Consider the following 16,452-nt stretch of genomic DNA (forward strand, 5'->3'; position numbering starts at 1 on the left):
ACAATATTTTTTTTTCCTAGATGCCTTTATTAAGGACTTTGGCACGCAAACTACTCTACTTGATGCTAGTCAAATGAAAATTGTGCCGGCTGAGAGAATATGCCTTATTGAAAACTGTTCTTCTACCCGCATCGGGTATTGCTAACTTGAATTCGGCCAGGGCCTATGAAACCGCCTTGCAAAAACCCTGGAAAATTCTTAGTAGCGCAAGGCGGAGGTGATTCTGATGAATATTTTGTTGTATTCATTGGGAACTGAGGACTGCGATTTGTAGTCGAGTTTTTTCCAACAATATTAGGTAAGTACATAACAAAAGAGATAGATCAGTATTAAGTTATTCTACAGTATAAATGTGTAAATACAAAAAATTATATAGGAACAAGGAAGTACACCGGGTGAGTATATAGCATATCTGAATTATATTTAATAATCTGTTCTGTAGTTTAAACTCATTATAAAATATTACGAACCTACTTACTCATAGTTAAAACTTACCTAATCGAAAAATAATACGTACTTATAATTTTAGAAATTAATTTGGGAAATCATTTTAAATTCAATTTAGAGAAACAAATTGTGTATGGCGTCACGAAACAGCGTAGTTACATTTTTTGTAATTAAGTTCTCCAATAAAATTAACGTTTTCAAAATTTCCTGTGTGCCACCGCTACGGAAGCTATTAAGAATTAAATTTAGTGATAAAACAGCAGTTTTAAAACTGTTTTCGTCGAAATTATAAAAACTTTTGCTAAAATGGTAAAAAGAAATATGGGCAATAGGTAGAGAACTTCTGTCGACTTACTTGAAAATTAATTAACAAGAGATTAGTATAAACTATAAGTAGGTACCTATAGTATATACTTACTTATAGTATATACATATTAGGGATAGCAATACATACGGATGGAATAACGGTATTCCTAATATAATAGAAAAAAACAGAATTATCTACCAATAAATATATTAGGTATATGTAAAAAACTATTAAAAATATTAATATTTTATAGCTTATGTGTCATTGCTGGTCACCAAGGACGGTGAAAAACCACGGAAGTAAACCATACATCGCGTACTCGACAAAAAATACAGTCGTCCTTTTTGATAATTAATATCTACATTTTGTTTCCACTTTCAATACCGAATATATCGTTATTGTTTGATTTTTAAAACTGGTATTTCGGTATCGAAAAATACTGGGATACCGGTTTTGAAATATCGGTATTGCAATCCCTATTACATAATATATATGTATATATGTATATTATACACATAAAATTTCTTGTATCTACTTATATTTTTTTGATTTACTCTTTCTACTGTTTTTTTTATATTCTTATAGATTTCTGTTTCGTATGAACGTGCGAACGTATTAAATTTATAATTTATAAAGTTCACTATACGTAAAATACTGAAATAAATTTGAATTGAAAATGATAAAATGTATAGTAAAGTTATTGGATTTGGACGAAATGATTTAGGGTAATCGGAGGAGCCCACAGGGATGGGTAGTCTTTATACTACCCTAAAACAGGCAGGTGATCGTGAAGGGTGGTGAGTCCATGTAGTAGAAATCATAACTGCATTCCAAAACGATTACAATCTTCGGTTATCATCAAATGAGCGAGAAAAGAAGAAGATTCAGTTAAAATCAGCTTGTAGACATGAAATTTAATATAACAGATTGCAATGAAAAATAAATCTACAAGATACCGAGCCACAATAAAAGAAAGGTTTTTTAAGAATAGTGACGTATTTATGACTAAGTATTTTTATTCATCCCTTTGACGACCCACAGCTTTAAAAAGTTAGCGGTTGCAAATTGAAATTCAAAATACACACAAGACATAATGCAAAATGTAAATTGTACGAAATCGTCGCAAACGGCCTCAAGCCCTACGTGAATGGCGGAGATTCTATTAGTATTAAGGCGAAGAGGTGGGTGAGATTTCGAATTGTGGGACAAATTTTATGCCATTTTGTCGAGTGAGCGCCAAGATAAGTCTGCCAAAATGTCGGATGGTAAGCGATTCACGAAGCCTATACCTAAGTTGATAAATAATGAAGCAATTCATCACGCCAGGGTATACAATCAAAGGCGCCTTGTTATGTCAAAGGCGTGCATAAATTTCAAAGCGTTTGCTAGGGGGCGTCATACGAGTATAAGAGAAATAATAATATGATACGGTTCGCCCTTTATTAGCCTGTGCATTATCATTCGACTTCGTCAAGTTGTTCTAATTAAATTTAATTATCAAACCGTATTCAAACATACACTAAATTAAATCAGGTTGCCTTCATTCGGTTATGGCCAATAAGAAAGTTTGATTTGATTTGGTTAAAGGTACGAATTAAATTATTGAATTCGTATTGAAATATCTATGTAACAAGACACAAGGTTTGTTTTACTTTCATCACGGTATTTATGAATAGAAGTGGTTGATAAAGGGTTTACGAGGAATAAATGAAAAACATCGACGGCCCAATACTAAAAAAAAAATACAATACAATAATTAATTGGTTACATCTAAATTGTACGTATTACATTTCACCGTAGCGCAGTTAGCCGTGAGCTTTCTTATCGGAAGGAGATGAAAAAAATACACGTTGTTCTGTATTTTACAACGTTTTTCTTATTTGTCCGGTGGTTCTTTGTCCGGTACAAATCTTGCAATCGATTTTTAACTAACTTCCAGACTAGCTAGACATTTGAAACTTATAGAATATATCAGAACACGATGCCAATGCATTTTTTAATACTTTTATCCATCTTTAAGTAGAATTGAATTCATTTTCAGTTAATTCTGTTTTGTATGAAAAGTTATTTCGACACCATTATTGGTTGCTAGGGGTCTGGGGTCCTAGCAACTAAATTATTAATATATACGTGCGTTACTATGGAAATCAATATGACATGTCAAAATGACATTTCAGTATTATTTCTATAAAGTGCATTTTTTTGATCGTTTAAGCTAGTCAAGTCAAGTTTATATGATTCAAAAGAAAATTTAAAAACGTTGTATATAAAAAGTTCTTTTTATCTTGTAATTATTTATTTTAATTACATACATATTTTTTAGTATCTTTCCCTTGTATATCGATAGTTTTTATTACGTATTTTGTAAGAGTTTTAGGTGCAAGTCAGTACTCAAAGCTTCATAGATAGTTTAGTTTAATTGTTCTATGAATTTGGCCAACGTGGATGGGTGCCGCTTGAAAAGTAGTTGTCATTAACTATATTTGATTTTAAAAATTGTCAAAATATTATCTTCTTTTTGTCGTGCCATCCCCAATGGAAGTCGGCCACCATTAAGGCGATCATTTTTATCATCTCCTACTCGGAAAATTTCGGTGGAGCTGTACCCGTACCGATCACGGATGTTCTTAAGCCAAGCTATGTTTGCCATTGATGTTTTCTTGGATGCCAAGTTGGGGATTCCTCTAATACATTATTAACCGAGGTACTGTTGTTTTTTTTTTGTTTTGAAACTACGCAGAACTTCCCGGTCATTTCCCGACCGATTCAGAACGTTAACATTTGTCACCCGGGCAATCCAAGGAATTTTGAGGATGCGACCATACAACACAGCTCGAAAGCTTCAACTCTCCATGACATATAATTCAGCGTCCATAGCTATCGAACATCTTTTAAGTATACCTACGTCTAAATAATACGATTGATGTATCTATTCTACACTATTCTATACCTACACAGTTATATTTCAAAAGTTTGAACTCTCGTCGTCAGCAAAAGTTATGTACATAATTATCTAACTTTTTCTACATTAGTGGATTATTATGTAGGCCGTGCCGTACCTCCTTTAAACTTAAACGAATACAATATTGTACTATTTCATGTCAGCATGTTAATTAATGAGAGATTATGTTAAGGTTAAAAGTTTGTTTAATAATGTTATACAATATGGACAGAATCCTACTACCCTACTACACCCCTATGTTTGTTGATAAATAGTTCACCTAGGCGTGGTGTGTGACGCAAATCTGTTCATAGGATGACTTAGAAGCCGGAAAACCCCCGGATATAAACAAACGCCCCGATATTTCATTTATCATTCGTTATCTCGACTTGCGATCGGGCGGCTAAATGGGTCAGTGATAGGTAAACACGTTCAGATTCAGCTAGAACGTAAGATAATATACGTCTAAACACTAGCACAAATTTAATAGGGATGCATATTGTGGTTATATTTGAATTATACGAAGGAAGGTTGACCGAAAAGAATGTGAAATCAATTGCCAAAGCGGTAATTTGTACGAATTAAAAAAAATGAAGCATTTTTATTTTATACATATACATTTATTTGAAAATAAAAATGTTAAACTTATATCAAATTATAAAATTGGGTACGAGCGCAGGGCAGGTATACTGAAATGTTTAGCGTGGCAGACGATAGAGCGAAGATCGCTTTGATAGAATAACACCTACTTGCTGTACGTATTCAGAATGACTTACATCTAAAAGGTAAGTAAGAACCTTTCTTTAACTTACCCACCGTAATAATCATTATTTGGCATTGCATTTAAAAGTAATAAACAACTCAGTAATATAATCGAATTCATTTGTCTTCGATGTGTTTCTACCGTTTGTGAATTGTGGTTTCGGTCAAATTTCCTTCGTACAAATGTTTTCGTACAAGTCACAGTTAACGATATACGATTAGCGGAGAAGACTCAATAGTAAACATCAGGTAGGTAGAGTATAATGCTTCATAACTTTGCACTCCGGCTCTCGGATGAAAATTATGTAATATATGCTAATATTGTTTTTTCGACCATGTCCGATCCTAATATGATCATATGGGCCTGTGTGGAGGTGGAGGTTTATATTGCCAGATTTTGTTTTTACGAGAAATGGATGTCAGCCACTTGCTCAACCTATTAGGTCTATACTCTGACTCAAACACAAATTGAAAAACAATATGTGTATTTGTCACTCAGGATTCGAACCTGGGACCCACGACGCAATAGGCCAACGCTTAAGCCGCGTGGCCATCGTGGGTGTTTTTTAATATTTATATTATCTATTTATTTATTACTGCATATTAATACAAGTGAATATAATTTGTTCTAATTATATGCTAGGTAATCAGGCAGAGGCGTATCAGAATAGTAAAAAGTGGAAAATTATAAAACGTATACTCTCAATTAGTTAACGTTTGGAATTATTGTAATTAAATAATTTATTAACGAGCATTTAACCATAATATACCTAAAATATTAGTGACATAAATAAAGTAAATTGAAAACACAATGTTTATCAATATTTAAGTATGGCACTAGCAAACTAACGACGTATATATTATGATTTAAATTGTGAAGAGTCCTTTCTTTAAGACTGTAATCTTTGCATTGGAAATGTATGATAAACATTTGCGCCATCTAGTGGCAAAACAAAGTAGAAAGGTACCAATAGGTAATTTTAATGAATTGTATTAATTGATCAATTAAATAATATACGTATCCACGGTTTTAAAATAAGTAAAACTTACATAGTTTTTTTTTATTTGGACCATTGGGTGCTTTCCACTTTTTTCAGCATCTGATGGATCAGCCAAGCCCTAATAAGAATGTAATTCTTACCTGAAACAAATGAAAAAAAAATATTAGATATTTTGTAACTGGTAATCTACTTGAATCTTGCTGAGCGGGTAAAAGTCGGCATAACAGAAATTACTTTCAATATAATAATTATGTATGTAGTACGTACTATCGTATAAAAATACATTACGTATAAATATTTCGATTTAGGACATAGGTGACATATTGTGTGTTGGGGGCAGTATTTTTCAACCTTTTTACACCTGCGGACCAATAAAATATTTCGCGGACCGCTAACCCAGTAATACACATTATTTATATAGTATTTCGTGTATTAGTTTTTAAATTTTATATTGTAACAGGTAGACATTGCAGACGTAAGTAAGTATAACAATTTGAATACGAATTCAACAAAAATATAACATGAAAATTCTATTGTTAATTGAAATAATCAGAATAGGCCGAGCAAGTAACATCCATTTTTCGAAAAAATAAAAAAATTCTACTCTGTGAGGCCCATACTTATAATCTTCTTGGGATCAGGATCAGACATGGTAAAACAATTAACTTTATCGATTGATTGATTATACTGTAAGATGGTTACAAGGAAAGTCGTGCCGGAAAGAGATGATAATATAGCATTGAGATAAAAAATGACCCGTTGTTCGTAGAGCAGTATAGACAGTAACGTTCCAATTTTATTAGATTCAATAAGAACATCAATTTGATATTGATTGGTATAAATATCTGATAATAACGCTGTCATTATTATCAGATATTTTTAGTATTTTTTTAATTTTTTTTATTTTAGATAGTAATTTTATATAAATTATATGATTTATAGTATTTCTAATGTACTTGCATACTTATTTTCTTCTGTCTTTCCCTTGTATTCCGGTAGTTACTATTACGTATTTTTACGTGATTTATTTAGCCATGATTTTGATCTTAATACTATGCGACTATATATTTCCGATACAACAGTAACGCTAACTGTAAACTGTGATATGGCCAACTTTATACGTACAAATTTCCGGACACGCTGTTAAATATGTCCTAATTTTACGGTCAGTACGTCATATTTACTATAGTTTCTATCCATCATTTTTAATCTGTAACCAAAATAACCAACAACGAAATTTGTTTTGAATTTTAACTTCCGTTTCCTGGTGGACGCAATAAATACTTACATACCTACAACAAATCACTAATCCCGTACAACTTTGTATGTCAAAGGTCCGTTCTTTTAACGTTTTAACATAAGTGGCAACATAACTGCCAACGATAATTCGGACTTTTTATTTATACAAAAATCGAGGAAGTAGCGCCGGGGGTTTTGCCGATAAGGTTGGACGTAATAATTGATGCAAATTACACACCCAAAAAGGTCTCCCTTTCACGCACTCTGGAAACGGAATGGTTTAGTTATACTTACCTGTACAGGGAAAAGACGTGGCCCAATTTGTAAGGCATGGTATCGACCCGTAGTGAAGAACTATTACTTTGTGAACAGTAAATATTAGCATAATCCTAAGACAACAGTCAGTGGACTTTCTGATTATATACGTCAGAGCTTTGATGGAAGTTTGTCGTTGTCAAAGCTTAAAGCTGAAATTTCTTACTCTACTTACAGATTTGCACTTCCTGTGTAAATAATTCTTTAGCAACATTATAGCCAGTGTATTAAATAAGGAGACAATTTATTATAGTAGAATAAGTGAGTTTCTTAATAGTGTAATGTCATATAATTAAAAAAAAAACTTTCTCAAATAACTGCACGTCAAAACCTCCGGATTCGTAGAACATTCTACTGTATAATGTTAAATGTCGCCTATTAGACGCTTCTTTACGGTAGCGAATCGTGACACCTTACGAAGGCTCAGAGCAACCGTATACTGAGCTTCTAAATCTAAAACAAATTTTTTCGACGGATATTGGGTGTGCACTGACTTTAGGAGCAACGAGGAGATAAGAGAATGCACCAAACAGCTTCTCATCACGCTAAGAGTGAAGAGGCGACGTTGGACCTGGCTCAGCCACGTGCTGCGGATGCCAGAAGATAATTTCAACCCGGCATGCCTGTTCTTCAAGCCAAGCCAACGCCGCTAAATACTATCTATAGAGTGTATACGGCGGAGCAGCGGGGTGCTGGTTTGACCTGGAATGATGCAAGAAGACTGGCGAGCGACAAGGATTCTTGGAGGCACCTCGTGATGTCCATATGCTCCAACTAAGGCACGGATATGGCCGAAGAAGAAGATAATATATATTGTAAAACTATATTCCTACTAGGTATGTTCCCAGTATGTTTCCGCCTTTAAAATACTTTTTAAGACTTCGGCTACGTGGAATAAAAACACCTTAATTCAGAAGTAAAAAGCAACCCAACGTACACTGCACGTTTGTCACGCGTCTCGCGATGTTGTTTATCTGAAAAACTAATGAAGAATTATGGCCCCTTGCGCTTTGCTGTCAGCGAATTTAGCCGGATATAAAAACTGCAGTAAAAAGAAAAAGCTGTCTCCGGCATCTATCTGTTGAATAAAAGACTGATATTGAGCTACATCTTTTTTACTAATGTTTCTTTAGCTATCTCCTCAGTTTATCTGCTCTTCTGTTGCTTCTTGTCCTAATTTATAAAGCAAAAAATTAAGACATCAAAGAAGTGAAACGTCGAAATGTTTACGATTGCTGTAAATCATTAATTTAACAGTAGATTAATGCCGAAAATTAGTCTTGAATGTTTACACAATACTTAATGATTTAAAAAAGTACCTACTTAATTCCACACGAGAATTTCTCGTATTTGGTGGCATATGGGAACCCATCCAATCTGTGATGATGTCAAGTTACCTATTGCATATTATATTGGTTATTCATAGAATCACTGACAATACAAATGATGATACTTTTCTTATCATTCCATCCCCTAACGGAGGTCAGCCAGCATTAGGGTTGTGGTTGTCATCGGATTCCTATGACCCAGATCTCAATTATAATATGAATTATTAAATATTCATTCGATGTGTATTATTCGAACGTAGTGAAGTAATACGTAGCTACAATGACATTAATATGGACGTAGCATCTGGAAAGAAAATGACACTCACTTTTTTGTCGGGTCTGCCGAATGGCATAATCTGTTCTAACGCCATTACAATAAAGGTGATATTGCTATAAATTCCCGATGCTTTTTGTCGGGTCTGCCGAATGGTTCGGTTCGAACGGGTTCGCTCAAATGAACATTGACACTAGAAACACTGTTCTAACGCCATTAACTAACGCTACAAATTCCCGATGCGTGATATCGCATAATGGAAATTGCGTGACGTCTACCTATACATGTGCGAATGTCGCTATGCGCGAATTTACTCGCTAGCTACTGTATCGAGTGCGTTGTCCATTAATAATGTCATTGCGTAGCTACGAGAAAAACAGTCTCTATTGTGATTATAACAGGACAACAGTATGGCATTCCTTTACTTATTAACCAAGGAAAGATTGACGGAAAACGTAGCAAAGGAAGTCGCTGTATTTCATGACTTTAGAATCTCTGTAATTGGTACTAGTGCAGTTCCACCGAACATTTTACATCAGTAAATACATCAATATTAATGCATCGCTTTCTTTTGTTCAGGGCCTCTTTTAATATGTCCTGTTTCTTACCAAAATTACCGCACATATACACTGAAATGTGGGATGTTCGCAGAAGGAAACTTTTTTCCAGTGCTACATTATATATACCTAATGTGTATATACAAAACACGTTCAAGAGTTTTTTTTTATCTATCTTAAAAACCGTTTAAAATTTATCAGCAGGTAAACACGGTGAATATGCAGGCAACATACTCAATCTTAAGACGTGAATCTCAATAAAGGTAAAAAGTTTCCTTGCAACGTGAATGGAAAACGTACAACTGATTCGCTCAGAAATTGCGCACACAAAACTGACTATTTCTAGTGGGTACTAAAAATTCACCTTTTGAAATATTTAAAAGAAGAATAAAACCGGCACATGACCCGCGTACAAGGTTCTATGCTAAACGAATAACGCAAAAAGCCGTATTACAGTCAGTCTGTATTCGCGTATTCATTGTATCGTATTCGCGGAACAAATAATAAAAATGCAACCGGATTTCAAACGGTTGCAATAACACAGCCTAGGTTCAGAGTTAAGGCCATTATTGTCTGGTAAAAAGCTTACGTGATACTACGGTAAACGGAATCTGGAGCTGTTTGAAATATATGATGGCATTTATATCGAAGAATGTAAACGAAAATTTAGTAATAAGGAAATATGGTATAATAAAGTATATATTCTTTTATTCAACAAATAATTCACATGATTTAAGAGTATAACATTCTTCATTGTGAACATAGATAATTTGAAAACACCTTCGATAGACCAGTGTGAATTTCAATTTGTGAAGCGCGTTTAGATGTAGGTATATACTAGGTACCTACTGGTTAATTTGGTCGTTATTAGGTAAGACAAACATGGCTCAATATGTATAGCACATTGGCGCGAATCGATTGGATGCGAGCTCGAGTGCCGCCGGACGTATTTAGGTAAGTATCTATTACGCGAGGTGTTTCAAATTAAGCATGTTCGATACAATATAGGTATTATGTGATATTAGAGGCAATAGTATGCACCAGAGCCTTGGAGCAGGAGCACTGGAGCAATGGGATTTAACCCGGAGCACCGAAAATTTGTTGTGCTCCACTGCTCCGGATGTTTTTTTTTATTCTTATTAAATTTTCGTCCTAAAATCCAATGAAAATACTCGTAGTATATCATTTTGACACTTTGCAATACTGGAATTATTTGAAATATGGCAACACTGCCAAGTGATAACCTCACTTTTTTGATAGAAGAGGCAAATAATGAGAGACGACTTACTGTCGGAATTTTGTTTAATAAAATTAATAATAAAAATGTCGATTATTTTAAAACTACTTATTTTTCAAACATTTATATACATTAAAAATTTTTCCCCGGAGCGGAGCAGACCCTGGAGCGGAACCGGAGCAAGTATTAGGTCCCGGAGCGGAGCTGGAGCGGAGCAACTCAAAAAAGGGTCTGTTCCAACGCTCTGGTATGCACAATATTATAAATTCGTTTCGAATATAGGTCTAGAAACAGTTTTCAATATGTATTTTATCCTAGACCAGTGATACACAAATCGTGGTGTGTGTGCCACATGCCGCCCAAAATAACAAGTGGGTACTTCACCAAATTTTTCATTAAATATGACAAAATTCTAATTTCCTATATTATACTAAGTTATAAGAGAGTGATCGTAGTAACTGATATGTAGCTATCAAATTAAAAATAATTAAAAATGTATATTATCTCGTTTAGTATTTATTATATATCATTATTTTTCAACATTTTTACTCACTGCGGACTATGAAAAATTAGAAAATGGATAAATTGGCCCTTCTTTCAAATAGGTTGTGCACCACTGTCCCATACCATGCACCTACCTAATGGGTTTAGTATGTGGCTAATAATCTCTTCGTGAAACAGCCCAGGTACCTACTACGTCGGATTGTAGAACAATTAAACAACAAAACAACGATTGGATGAAATCCGAAAAGTACTTTGTATATCCAAACTAATAAAAATAAGCCATAATTTTATAATAAAACCAAAAATGATATTTTGTGAATAAAAGAATTTAACGTAGGTAGGTAATTGTTATTATTATTTTGTGAATAAAATGCACATGAAATCACCATATTTTTAATATAAAGAGATTATAACACGAAACAGTCAGCTGTAAAACAAAAAAAATGGCAGACAACATAACTAAAAGCTAAAATAAAAACGTTAGGAAGCTTTGTTCGAAAGCATTACGTTTAAAAAATTCACAAAAGCCCCGTAAAACTAACAACAGCAAGTAAAAATGCAAGTGTAGATAAAGCTCTCTACGCCCGCCCGATCCGCAGCTTTTTAACTATGAATGGGATTACAATACTGGGAGCTTTTACGGACCAAAAGACGAGCTTTTTTTCACCCAGTACCTACTAATACGTAGATTTTGACTAAATAAATACGTACATAGTTATTTAGTACTACTGCATACAATTTTACGAGACTTTACCTATAACAAGTGTTAATAAATTTATTAGGTATAATCGTTTTTTTTTCTTAAGGTTTATATGTCACGTTAATTGGTCACTATTATTTCATTGTTTCTTTCTATTGCAAGTGTGTATTGGTGAAATCACCTTTGAAAGTAGCTAGGTTTCGTGGGTCAAAGTGCAGAAATAGGTACTTGTCAGTCATACTTATGTTAAGGCCATACCTTAGTTGGGGCACAGTCTAAAAAGATCGTGGCCAGGCGATGCGCGGATTGCGGGTCGCGGGTGCAAATGACGCATGTCAAACCAAATATAATTTGTCTTATAAATCCAACATGTGTCCATTTAATGTTCTGTTTATTGTTTTATCAGTAACAATAATAATATATTCATTGACATGTTTTCTTTTTAAAGTAAATGGGTAACGTTTTTAGTCATCTTTACACGATTTAAGAATTAATAAGGCCGTCGCCATCACGAATCAAAATGACGTATTTTCAGCTCCACGTTCTCTCTCCGAATGGGAGCGAGTGCAAAATTTCCTCGCGCCTATAGTTGAAAATTATTTGCCGTTGCACTGATGTATCACCTTAAGTACTTAAAACAATCGTCACCTCAATACTACAACTAGATACCTACTTAACTTGATTTTCACTGTTTTTGAGATAGCTATTGAAAATTGAATATGATTCTACATTTCCTTCTCTACAAAATGATAATTTAGGTAAGTCAGAAGTTAACTGTTTTAATTATTTTGGTGGTTGAAATTATTAGATAACTTTAAAACCATAAATACATTAAATAAATAAAACAATATAAGTACCTATCTACAATATTTTTTTCATATAATTGAACATTATTTAATTATTCCCAATTAGACAACCACAATTTTCCATTTTTATTTTAAGTAATAATGATAGCCTAGATTTATGTTAATCAAGTAAAGTTTAAATTTTATTTTCCCAACAATGACGAAATCATAGTTATCGAGATGTAGTATTGAGGTGACGATATAAATTATTCATAAAATATGAATTAGGTGCACACTAATGTCAATTAATATCGTATATTTAAGAAAAATATGGTGTTAGAAAGCGCAGAAATAACTTTTTTGAAATTATTTAATCAATCAGCTGAAAGAACTACCTACCATGTATTTTAAATAAGGGGAGTAAATCAAAACATTTTATCTAGGAGTATTTTTTTATTCAATTGGCATTGATGTTAAATATTTATTTAAAAATTAAGCTACCTTGTATAAAAACTGTGTATGATCATCGTTACATCGCATTTCATATTTCAATATATTTACGGACACGTAAAACGTACAACCAATTCCAAATATTTTTAATTAAAAATACCGTTTAAAAACTCCACACAATCGGACTGAAAGCATATTTTCAACCACGGACGAGATCATGAGAGCCGACACCCACGCATTTTTCTGTTTGAAATTTGAAAAATTTACTCTTTTTACTTTTTAAAGCCAAACAGTCAAAGGTCAAACCGTTCGACATTAAAACAAATTGATGTTACCAGCGTACTTCATGGATTTAATTATATCGACTGTGTTCACAATTTTATTCTGACTTATCGTATGCACTTCGCCAGCTGAATTATGTTGATAAGTATGGACCTTTGACTTACCAAAGGTTCCGATTAAAGTTAAAGCTGCTAAAAATTGTTAGTAGTGATTTTATTAGCCCATATTGCGGCCCCTTAGGACCAAAAACAGTATTTCTTTGTCACTACGTAAAATATTATTCTATGTCCAGGGGCCTTATGTTGTAACTTGCGAGTTGAAGTCGCCCGGCTACATGACGTCATATGACACCATTGTGACGTACTATCGGAGTGAGTCAATAGTCTTCGAGAAATTAACGCTACTCTAATACTGGCGTTATTCATTGTCCCCATACACAAATAGGTGCTTCACCATAATATCTATGGTGAGTCGTGTGCATTGGGCGGCTCGCCTCGATGCGTGTATTGAGCATACGTCACAATTACGTCATGTCGTCGGGTGACTTCATGTCACAAGATACAACATAGGGCTGCAGTACCATACAATAACTCAAAATAGCTAAACATTGAGATATGTTTTTTTGATCGTAAGTAGCCTACTGGACACGGATTTGAAATAATACCTACGCAGTATTAATAGGTACGTCAAAAATTGGTTTTTAATCAGTGTTTTTGCCGTTCGCATGCATTTTTGCCTACGTAAATGATAACATGTTATATATATATATATATGTGTGTATATAATGGAATTATAACATTATTATATTTGTAACGCATAAGAGAAAACATAGTACATAAATGTGTAAGAGAGAGCGAGACAGAGAGAAGACGTGTTAAAAGGGATAATGTGATAGAAAATATACACGTAAACGTAATAGAGAAGATAGGGAGAGGACGTAAGCCACATCTAAGAATGTTGACAGGTGGCACTGCAACATGGTAATTTGCTAGTTATCATAGATTGGTCAAGAAGGTAATCGCTTAGAAAGCGTTTACTTTAGCTATACATAGTGTATGTAAAATAATTTACAGCCTATAAAAGCATAATTTTTTTAAAAGCAAAAATTCATATTAATCGTTTCGTATATTATATTTCACTTGCGTGATGATGAGTTTACGTGGAGGTTTTTATAAATATTTTTAAATATGGATAAACATGGCTCAATCGGTGTAATGTAGTTTTTTTCTTTTTTTTATAACCTTGTTTTTTGTTTAAATAGTAAACATTTTTTATCTTTGTTTTTATGTGATCTATAATTTGTATCTAATTTCTAACATAAGATCTAAAAAAAAATAATTTAAATTTGATTAATCATTAGACCAAATGTGAGAACGGTTGCTATCTCTTTAAGCGGCCAGGTGTCAGTGAACGGTGTAAACGAGCATACACTTACCTGACCTCAAGGACATATTATTAATAGTAATTGAACTGTAATTCAGATTAATAATTAAATACGCGACGATGTGTCAAACAAGTACAAATCGATCGCCTTGGATTAAATTGATATCCGTACGCAAAAATGGGAAAGCCAACTGAATGATTTAGTTTAGAAAGTTTGAAAAATATAAATAAATTGTATTTCACCATCTCCTACTTAGGGCTAAGGCGTAAAACCCACTTAACGCAGCGAGTGGGGCACTCGCGCAAAATTTCACAAGTGGCGCGTAAATCATCGAAAATACAACGTAATCAAATACGCCAGCGCACACTGGATTTGACGACGCATTGTGCCCGCCCGCCCCATGATTCACCGTTGTTTGGCTTCTCAGCGGGACGAATTAACGAAAATACAACGTAGTCCATTCATTGAACACGGCAAGCAAAATCACGCTTCTGGAAGCGTCGTTCTTAGACGGGCGAGAAGGCATTATTTAATAACAGTGAACTCATTGTTTAGTTATTGCGTGTCCGATATTTCGCTGGTAGAATGATGTCATCGTGAATATTAATTACAAGCCCCGAGAAATTTAATAATATTTTTATTGCTTTGTTATGAGAGACGCTAATAATAATAATTATTTTGTGCTTCTTGTGCCCCTTATTACATAGGTGAAGGGTAATGCGCGGGTGGGAGGGGGCCTACTTCGTAGTAAGCGCACCGAGCGGCGCTTTGGTGGGCTTTATGCCTCAGACAAACAACAACGCAGACGCCGTTGCAACAAATCAGATTGTACTTAATTACAAATGTATGCAATGATTATAAACATTGAAATTTGATATAATCGATTATAAACCTGACATTATTGTTTCGCTTTCAACAGGTGAAATAATATCGCGATCGGTAAAGTTTGACAGTAAGTTATCCGGTCAGATTTAGTCTAGCCCATGTCTGCACTACTATAAACGGTGTGTGTTCGAGGCATTGAGGGCAATTTAGTCGAGAGAGTAGGTTAGGTTAGCTCACAAAAAACCCACCACCCGCCCCTATAATGCGAAATAACGGCCGACGACCGCGGTAGTCTCATAATTTAGAAATTACCGAATGCGCCCCGAAATATTATTATAAACCCAAAAATTTAAATGCAAAATATTCAATTTGGAGCTAAGCCATTTTAAATTATAATATTTATGTGGGAAAAGTTTTAAGCGATTTGCCGGTCCGGGAAACAATGATTTTTTTTTTTTATTATTTTGAGGAAATTGAATGTTATCTTTAGAACGGCTAAGGAGCATTTCAGTAATGCGACACAAATACATAACTACGAAAATTACATTCATGCAATTATTGAAATTATACGTCTTCTTTAGGCGCGTTTGGAAAATCAGATCAGAGTGTATCTTTGGCGTGTGACATGTAGGTAACACATAATTTATTTTTACACACAACAATAAATGCACTCGATTGGATTCGAACCACCGATTGTTCGGTTATCAGCCGAACGCTCTACCATTACGCCACAGTATGATACTCCAATCGTGACGATTACACAGTATAATATTATAGTTTAGAATTGTTCCGTTGCCTAGGCAGCGAATTTATTATTTTCGGCCATTTGCAATTCATTACGTAAACAAACTATTAAACGTCATAGTGGCAGTTGTTACTTTAAAAATAAAAACAACGAAAAATTAAAGTGTATAGAAATAAACCAACGGAGTTCCATAAGCGGTCCTCTTTCTTGAGTGTGTAATTTAACAAGATAATTAAGAGCTAGTCGAAGAATCTAGGATATCACATTATAGAAGTACCTATAACTTCTAACGCGCGTACATAAGTACATACACCATTTTTTTTATATAATTATAATATTCTTTACAATAATTATTAATTGCCGTGGCAA

At 33.9% G+C, this 16,452-nt stretch overlaps 1 long non-coding RNA gene across 2 annotated transcripts in view; it reads right to left on the reverse strand.

The window, feature by feature from the left end:
- LOC147070911 (uncharacterized) overlaps nt 1–16,452 on the reverse strand; it is a 163,359-nt gene that overhangs the window by 22,744 nt on the left and 124,163 nt on the right. Inside the window, exon 2 of one of the 2 annotated variants that reach the window (XR_015070898.1) lies at nt 5,479–5,598. The exons of the other annotated variant lie outside the window; for it this stretch is intronic. This is a non-coding gene — a long non-coding RNA (uncharacterized LOC147070911). Of the gene's footprint in view, nt 1–5,478; nt 5,599–16,452 lie in introns of those variants that run through there. 2 annotated transcript variants of the gene reach the window in all.

The sequence above is a fragment of the Rhyacophila brunnea genome, unplaced genomic scaffold (genome assembly GCF_057557595.1).
Source record: "Rhyacophila brunnea isolate RB1 unplaced genomic scaffold, BYU_Rbru_1.0 scaffold_21, whole genome shotgun sequence".
NCBI classification, from domain to species: Eukaryota; Metazoa; Arthropoda; class Insecta; order Trichoptera; family Rhyacophilidae; genus Rhyacophila; species Rhyacophila brunnea.